The following is a 10,000-nucleotide window of genomic DNA, read 5'->3' as shown; positions in this document are numbered from 1 at the left end:
AGGGGAGGGGAAGTCGATTACGTCGACCCCAGTGCACAACAGTTCGTATTTATCGATCCAGAAAGTGAAATGCAAACCTCAGCGGCTTTTGATCTCAGAATGTAAAGGGCAGGAAGAAATACCGCTATGTATTTTGTTCGACACACCAAAAGTTTCACCAACTCGTCGTCTTCCTATCGACCTATGAATAATGACAAGCAAAGCTGATCATAGTGTCATTTAATTGCAGAACCTAATATTACAGAACGCAAAACCGCAGTCTTATGGGTTTCGTGCTTTGTGGGTACATCCCAAACTGTCAAGCTTCGTTGTAACAATGATTCTTGATTTTAGCAAAACACCAGCTGTAATGAATAGAAATGCAGGTGGACTACTTTGGCACCTGTCTTTGACAGGTGCTTTATTTTATTAACCGCGGAAAAACTGGCGTCTCTGAACTCACAATATGAAAAAAACGGAAGTAATGAAGTTGAAAATACACAGAGAATATATTAAAATTAATTTGATTTTAATTATACAGTTCTATATTTAAGACATTAGGAATTATGTACATTATTTACATTATTTACATTTGACGGATATTTGTCCTCATCTTGTTCGTTGTTAACAAAACGTTTCGGTTGATATACCCTCCAGGTTCGAAATTTCCCCAAAACACTTGATGAAGGCTGGAGGGTATATCAGCCAAAATACGCTAAGCATTTCGCCTGGCGTGCTAATGTTTCTTATTTGTTTATTGCTCACAAGGGGCTAAACATAGAGGGGACAAAGAAGATCAGTAAAAGGTATTAAGTGGATTACATCGACCCCAGTGCGTAAATGGTGCTTAATTTATCAACCCCGAAAGGATGAAAGGCACAGTCAACCTCGGCGGAATTTGAACTCAGAACGTAACGGCAAACGAAATACCTATTTCTTTACTACCCACAAGGAGCTAAACACAGAGGGGACAAACAAGGACAGCCAAACGGACTAAGTCGATTATATCGACTCCAGTGCGTAACTGGTACTTATTTAATCGATCCCTAAAGGATGAAAGGCAAAGTCGACATCGGCGGAATTTGAACTCAGAACGTAGCGGCAGACGAAATACCGCTAAGCATCTCGCCCGGCGTGCTAACGTTTCTGCCAGCTCACTACCTTACATTTGTGACAATATTACGCATGAACGAAACGTTTAAATACAAACATAGGATCAAATCTATGTGTGTGTACTTGAGTCTGTGCACAAGTGTGTGAGTGTATTTGTGTGTGTCCACGTGCGCATGCGTGTGACTGTTTAGATTTAATGTGCTTTAAGTGGATAATATTGCTTTACGGTGAGTGGTTCGATAACCAGTGTTCTTATTAATGCAATTTAAAACTAAATTAAGTGCTACTGCAGTTTTTAATGCAATTTAATACTAACAAACTATCAAATAAATTATGATGTCAACTTTACTATTTTTAATACTTTACTACATTTCGTATTTTTATATTCACCAGCAATTTTGTAAGGTTATGTTTGTGACTTCCTAATAAAACCAGCATTTCATAAACAACAGATAAAAATGGCGCATGTTGTTAAATCGTTGATTGCCTGTTCTCAGGTAGACTGTCGTTGCTATGATTATACATTAAAACAACAAAAGCGGCGAGCTGGCAGAACCGTTAGCACGCCGGGCGAAATGCGTAGCCGTATTTCGTCTGCCGTTACGTTCTGAGTTCAAATTCCGCCGAGGTCGACTTTGCCTTTCATCCTTTCGGGGTCGATAAATAAAGTACCAGTTTCGCACTGGGGTCGATGTAATCGACTTAATCCGTGTGTCTGTCCTTGTTTGTCCCCTCTATGTTTAGCACCTTGTGGGCAGTAAAGAAATGTATACATTAAAACAACAATATATAACTGTGTATTTTGTGGTCTTTCATCGTATAGTAGGCATTCGATTACGATGCTTTTCTTGTAACGTCTGATCAACTTAATAAAAAGATATCGCTAGTTTTTAGAGCAGTGAAGGTTGCCACACAGCAGTTATTTTTTTTTCGGTTCGGTGTATCCCAGTATAGTAGTTCATGATTAGAAGTCCATTGTGGCTGTTATTGTTAGAAGTGTTGGAGATGGTGGTGGTGGTGGTTGTAGTGAATTTACTTCATTGAAATGCTTTATCTCCACAGAATACCGGACTTTTTAACTGTGTGTGTGTGTTTATTTATATATATATATAATATACATAAACACACACACACATATATATATATACACCCACACCATATATATTCACATATATACACACACAAGCACTTAAAAACATACATACATATAATATATATATATATATATATATTATATATATATATATATATATATATATATATATATATAGTATAAATAGAATACAGGGTACATTCGAACACATAAGAGATACCCAAAAAATAGGATATCTGACTCACTAGAAACAGCAGTTGAACTCCAAACCACTAACTGTTGTAATTCCGAAAGTGATTGAAAAAATAAAAATAAATAAGGTAAAAGTCTCTCTCTCTCTCCTCTCTCTCTCTCTCTCTATATATATATATATATATATAATATATATATATATATATATATATATATATATTTCTATACATAAATACATATATATATATATATATATGCATACGTCTCCATTGATGTATTGATCCGTGTGTATATATGTGTACCGCGTTATATGAGAAAAGAAATTCTGTGAAGAAATATTGTCTGGGTTATTTGGCCAGGAACCTAGAAATCTTGTCACGGAAATGATAAAACCTCGCATACAAACGTTGATCACATTCCAAATGACAGAGAAATCGACTGAAATCTTACAGAAATAACTATTGATTATAAACAATTTATTCAATTAATTAAATGCCACCTTCTCTATCAATTCATTCGTATATGGAATTGAAAATTAATTTCAAAAATGTAATTAACTCCAGGCAATGATAATCATAGAAAATATAAATCAGAAAAAAAAAAATACAAAGAAATATATATAAAAGAGCGAAATAAATATTTTATGAAGTTAGTCTTTGCAATCATTCGTTAATGTATTCCTGTATAAATACAAGGCAGTATTTGTACCAAAATGCTTGTAATACTTGTGTAAGAATATTCTTATTGAATATTGGATATCGTCACTGATTTAATTAAAAATGGTGGCAGAAACATCGTCGAAGAAGGCGCACATATTTATTTTGTACGTTAAGGGAAAGGAAATGTATTAGAACGGTAGTCATAGGAAGATGTTACCGAACGCCGCAGCTATAATCAGGTAATTTTTCTATTGATTGCGTCTGAAACCAATAAGAACCGTTAGCTACACAATCACACACACACACACATACAGAATACGTGTGTATATATTTATTGCATGCATTGTGAAGGTGTGTGTCACATATGGCGTAAAATTAAAATACACTTTGTTACTTTCCTCACAAGTCTCTGTAGTGTGGTATGAAATTAGTTCCAAATCAGCGAGATGTCGTAGGTGCACTTAAATAGGTTAGCAATCACTTGAATAATATGTTTATAACGGGAGAGTTCACACGAAAGTTGGATATGTTCAATTGCCATGATGAATGTGGTTTTTAACGTTTCATTTATTCTCATTCTCAAGGAGAGAATGAAATGAGAATAGCGTTACGCAAGTAAACACTCACATTCACTTACGTGGTTAAAGCCTAAAACTCGATACGTGATTCTCTTTATTTCTCACTAACAGACAAAGGGCAAAATCCCGAAACGCTAGATGTTACAACCTGTAAATCAAACCAAGTGATTCGACCCTTCTTTGAACTTTACTATGGAATAAATGTTTCCAACACGTCACCATCAATTTCCTTCCACTTCAAATTTCCTTATATATTTAAAGATATTACAAAGAGAGTAAATAAACATTCTTTTCTACTCTAGGCACAAGGTCTGAAATGTTTGGGGAGGCAGGACAGTCGATTAAATCGACCCCAGTACGCAAATGGTACTTTATTTATCGACCCCGAAAGGATGAAAGGTAAAGTCGACCTCGGTGGAATTTGAACTCAGAACATAAAGACAGACGAAATATCGCTAAGCATTTCGCCCTACGCGCTAACGTTTCTGCCAGCTCGCCGCCTTGGCCTCGCAGCAAGTAAACAAAATATTGGGTTGTCCGAAAAGTTCGTGCCGATTTTTAAAAGAAAGAAAAAGGTCAATAAATACTTGCCATTACATTTTTAATCAACCAAATATGAACCCTTTTGTTGCACAATGCGTTTCCATCTTTCCTTTAGCTTGAAAATACCTTCTTCCCAGAGTTGAGGTGGTTTTATGGCAAATAATTCATCAAAGTATCTTTTTACGTCATCCAAGGAATTGAAATTTTTACAATTAAAAGTATTCTGCAGAGACCTGAATAAGTGGAAATCCGAAGGAGCAATATCTGATGAATATGGAGGGTGGGGTAACACATCTCAGCCGATCTGCAGCAATTTTTGTCTGTTTCCCAAAGAAACGTGCGGTCTTGCATTATCATGTTGGAAAACAACACCCTTCCTGTTGGCCAATTCTGGACGTTTCTCTTGAATTGTTCAGTTGTGTTCAGTAATTCTCAGAATTAATTGTCTAGTTACTTGGGAGAATATCATAGTACAGAATCCCTTCCAATCCCACCAAACACAAAGCAAGACTATTTTAGGGTGAAGACCTGCGTTTGGGGTGGCTAAGGGTGGCTCATATCGCTTACTCCAGGATCTCTTTCTCTAAACATTTCGGTACATAATCCATTTCTCATCATCTGTCACAATTTCCTTTAAAAAGGACACGTTTTCATTCCGTTTATAAAGCGAATCACAGATGGAAATGCGACCCAAAAGGTTCTTCTCACTCAACTCATGTGACACTCAAACATCGTAGCGATTTGTGCACCCAAGCTTTACCAGGTGCTCATGAACGACGCATTTTGATAGGTTGAGGCTTTCTGCCAATTCTCGGGTTGTGCAATGTAGATTATTCTCAATTAATGACTTGATTTGGTCATCATCTGTAGTGGATGATGCACCAGATCGCTCTTTATCAATAAGGCTACAATCCCCAGCTCGGAACCTTGCGAACCATTTCCGTACAGTTGTTTCGGATAAAGAAACATCACCGTAAACTGCGCATATTTCTTTGGTTGCTTGTGAGGCATTTTCCCCTTTACGGAAAAAGAAAAGCATCAAGTGCCGAAAATGAACATTCTTATCTTCCTTTCTAAAGGGTTACAGAATTAACACAGGTTATAGGAACATAAACCTTCTTCCACGAAGAGATAGCTTAAACTGTGCTTTAAATGCCCAATCCTATTTTATGGACTCAACCATGTCCTAAAATAAGTCGAACGGTAAGCTACTATACATCGGCACGAACTTCCAGCACAATCCAAGACATATATATATATATATATATATATATCCATTCGCCATGATAGATCGCTAGCCACAAAACCTTTTTCTTTTATTTTCTCTCTCTGTTTTTTTTCTGCGTTCCTTTCTGTCGAAGAGCATAGGCTCGAAACGTAAAAGACTTTCTCACTTCCCGAGCGTTAAACTAATATACGTGTTTGTTGTTTACACACCCGTCTACGTCTTTGTTTCTTCTTAATTTTTGGAATTTCCAACTATATATATACATCTCTGTGTGAATGCGTGTGTCTGTGTGTGTGTTTGTGTGCATGTGTTTATGAGTGTATATACGATTGTATGTGTGTCTACACGTATGTGAAAATAGATATAATGAGGAAGAAATATAAATTAATTAAGAAAAACAGAGTCCAGAAACAAAATGTTTAACCGATAAAAATCGAAAATGGTAGCAAGCATATTAATTAGGTTTGTTCTTAGACTTTTCAATGTCTACGCTGATCTCATTAATTTATCGTTAATTGGTAGACAACAAATATACGTTAAATATTTTAAGGCTTCCATGATCGATACATTTATAATTATCACCATCAACGTAATCATCGTCGAAAAAATTTTAACGTTATTATTAAGATATTAAAATGCGGTGAGCAGGCAAAATCGTTAGCGCACTAGATAAAATATTTAGCGGTGTTTCGCTCTGAGTTCAAATTCCACCGAGGTCGCTTTGTTTTTCATCCTTTTTGGGGTCGATAAAATAAGTACCAGTTGAGTACTGGGGAGATGTAATTGAATTAACCCCCCCCCAAATTTCAGGCCTTGTGCTTATAGTAGAAATTATTATTATTATTATTATTATTATTATATTATTATTATTATTATTATTATTATTATATCATTATTATTATTATTATTATTATTATTATTATTGAAGGCGAATTATTATTAGTGAAGGCGCATGGCTCAGTGGTTAGAGCGACGAGCTTACGATCGTGAGTTTGAATCCCGGACCGGGCTGCGTGTTGTGTTCTTGAGCAAGACACTTTATTTCATGTTTTTCCAGTTCACTCAGCTGTAGAAATGAGTTGCGACGTCACAGGTGCCAAGCTGTATCTGCCCCTTTCCCTTTCCTTTGGATAACACTGGTAGCGTGGAGAGGGGAGGCCGGTATGCATGGGCGACTGCTGGTCTTCCATAAACAACCTTGCCCGGACTTGTGCCTGGGAGGGTAACTTTCTAGGTGCAGTCATGACCGAAGTGGGGTCATAATTATTATTGTTATTATTATTATTATTATTATTATTATTGAATGAGAGATAAGTGCATGCCATCAAAGTGACACTGGGGTAAAATATACGAAGCCCAATATACCCATCATGACTACCCGTCTGATAAGTGTACACCAGACACATGCATCAAAATGGTATGTGCACAACATGCTCATCTCATATCAAGAAAAAAGTGTATGACCTTGCAGGTGGGGCCAAGTTAGAACGGTCCCTGAATAAGGGTTGTTTAAGGAGGTTGAACCAAACTATAATAATACAATACTATAATAATATTATAATAAATTCATAGTGTCCCCCAATCCAATGCCTTCCCCCAACACCTACTTTTTCTCTACCCCACACCACCAGCTCCCACCTGGACCGTCTCAATGCCCACCAGAGGGCGGTAGCACCCACTTAAAGGACGCATAGACTCTATGCGATCAGACAATTTGCTAGAAGTGGCAGTTAAACGACCCTCCTGTGACACTATAATAACTTCTTAATGAGAGGGATAAGGTTGCAGCGGATAATGTGGTCCCTACTATGCATAAAGAGACAGAACCTTCGTGAGTATGTGACTGAAACCATCATTTGTCATAAAAATGTGCGGCCAAGGCGGGGTGGGGCGAATAGTAAAAATAAGAAAACAGAACAAAAGCAAAAACAACAGCACAGTAATAACAATCCGAAAAACTACTTGGAGGTTTCGGTAATCAAATTTTTCAGTTTTGGTGAATTCCGATTGACGTTTGTATTAATCAGATTGTCATATCAGTTAATTACTGCACAGATTTATGAAGAATCAGTGTATTGTGACACCATAAATGATATATTTTAAAGATTGACCGTTGAATGTAAACTTTATGGAGAAAGTGTCAAATATCCTCGAGCCCTTTTTGCTGTCGTATTTGTTGTTGTTGCTGCTTGTGTGTTTGTTTGTTTGTTTGTTTGTTTGTTGAGCGAAGGGGTCTTCGCCCCAGAGCTCGCAAGATCGCGCCTCAGGAGAAGTCCGAAACGTGGTCCTTTGCTATTCGTAAGACCCGCAGAAGAGAAAGCAGGTCAATCCCCGACACCGAAATCATCGACGGATGGATGAATGCGCATCCAGGCTCAGCGGTTGCGTAGGAAGTCGGGGACAAGAAACAGGAAGAAAGAGTGAGAGAAAGTTGGGATGAAAGAGTGCAACAGGGGTCACTACCACCCCCTGCCGGAGCCTCGTGGAGCTCTAGGTGTTTTCGCTCAATAAACACACACAACGCCCGGTCTGGGAATCGAAACCGCGATCCTTTGACCGCGAGGCCTCTGCCCTAACCACTGGGCCATTACGCCTCCACTGTTGTTGTTGCTCTGTAGTTTCAACGTCGGCCGTCATCGAACAGACCGCTGATCAAAGTCACACCAGCTATAACCAGTCTTAACTCTATGTCTATATTTCTTTACTACCCTGAAGGGGCTAAACACAGAGGGGACAAACAAGGACAGACAAACGGATTAAGTCGATTATATCGACCCCAGTGCGTAACTGGTACTTATTTAATCGACCCCGAAAGGATGAAAGGCAAAGTCGACCTCGGCGGAATTTGAAATCAGAACGTAGCGGCAGACGAAATACTGCTACGCATTTTGCCCGGTGTGCTAATGAGTCTGCCAGCTTGCCTCTATCTCTATGTATAGCATTATCATCCGTTTTCCCACCACCACCAGCTGCCACTTGGCTACCTTCAGCATCGCAAGCATTCGAGACAGGTCTCTTATCGGAAGACACCTTTATAATTCCACCAATGACCAGCGTTGGTGACCCTGAAAAATTTTAAGGGTCAGGTGATCTGAACTTTCTCCTGTGATTCAGCATTATCCGCCCAGATTATATTATCAGAGGTGTTGTTCTTTCTGACTGTATGCTTATATGTATTTCTTTATTGCCCACAAGGGGCTAAACATAGAGGGGACAAACAAGGACAGACAAACGGATTAAGTCGATTACATCGACGCCAGTGCGAAACTGGTACTATATTTATCGACCCCGAAAGGATGAAAGGCAAAGTCGACCTCGGCGGAATTTGAACTCAGAACGTAACGACAGACGAAATACCGCTAAGCATTTCGCCCGGCGTGCTAACGCTTCTGCCAGCTCGCCGCCTTATTTCTGACTGTATGCTTATATATGTTAGTAAAGATGCGCGACTCAATGGTTTCGGTATTCGATTCACGATCGTAAGGTCATGAGTTCGATTTCCAGTGATGCGTTTTGTCCCCAAGGAAGATATTCTTTTGCCCACTACTTCAGTCCACTTTGCATGCAAAAATGGGTTGCACGTGTAGTTCAAATAGCTAGCCTTGTCACATTCTGTATCATGACGAATCTCCTTGAGAATTAGGCAATGGATACGCCAATCTGTTGAGTGCTCAGCCACTTGCATGTTTAGTTCACTAGCAGGCCGCTCGGTTAATCGAATCAGATGGAACATCCGTCGTGATAATCGACGGAGGGGCCATGCTTTAATTTGAGGTTGTAACGCATCAAATAAAGAAACTACATAGAGGGTCCCGCGTGAGTTGGGTTTATTTCCAATGCCGCAAGCAACCAATTTCGATAGATAGAGCCAGTTTCTCTCTGAGAGAATTTTCGTTCTGCAGAACAAGATTTCTTCAGACTTCAAAATAGACTCTCAAAAAATCAAGCAACTGTGCATTGCTTTCTTTTCACTTATTATTTTTTATTTTAATTTAAGAATCCCGGCTTGCTCTGGTGGACCTTTCACACAGGTTATGGCTACAGCTGTTCGTGTAATTCTGACATACCTGAATCACTAGGGTCAATACTTTAAACGTTCGATAGAGGTGAGGCAATTTTCAGAAAGCATCTTTTAATGGTTTTGTATAATAAATAATACAAGATATAAAATTCCTAGAGACGGCAATGGAAAATAACAAATATATAAAAAAAATTAATGATTTAGTTTAAAGTTTTTGTTTCAGAAAATATTCACAAATATCAAAGATTTCGCACTACCACCCAGACACACACACAGATTTGCGCGTGCACAATTTTTGCGTAGTACATGCAATACATAGTACATATATAAAAAACAAATACAGATAAAAATACACAGTGATATCTAAACATTATACTCACACACACACGCACATATATATATGCATATATATATATATATATATACATACATATGTATCTATATAAATATATATAAATACATACATATACATATATAATATATATTATATTTACATATATTATACATATATATTATGCATATAGTATATATCATAACATTATACTTACATATATATATATATATATATATATATATATATAAACATATATAAGT

The 10,000-nt window shown here is 37.7% G+C and overlaps 1 long non-coding RNA gene across 1 annotated transcript in view; it reads left to right on the top strand.

Annotated features, from left to right (window-relative positions):
• The window catches only part of LOC118765251, a 20,633-nt gene that overhangs the window by 780 nt on the left and 9,853 nt on the right, over window positions 1–10,000 (top strand). The window lies entirely within an intron of this gene.

Source organism: Octopus sinensis, linkage group LG11 (assembly GCF_006345805.1).
Source record: "Octopus sinensis linkage group LG11, ASM634580v1, whole genome shotgun sequence".
In the NCBI taxonomy this organism is placed as follows: domain Eukaryota; kingdom Metazoa; phylum Mollusca; class Cephalopoda; order Octopoda; family Octopodidae; genus Octopus; species Octopus sinensis.
This window is presented reverse-complemented; position numbering and strand designations above follow the sequence as displayed.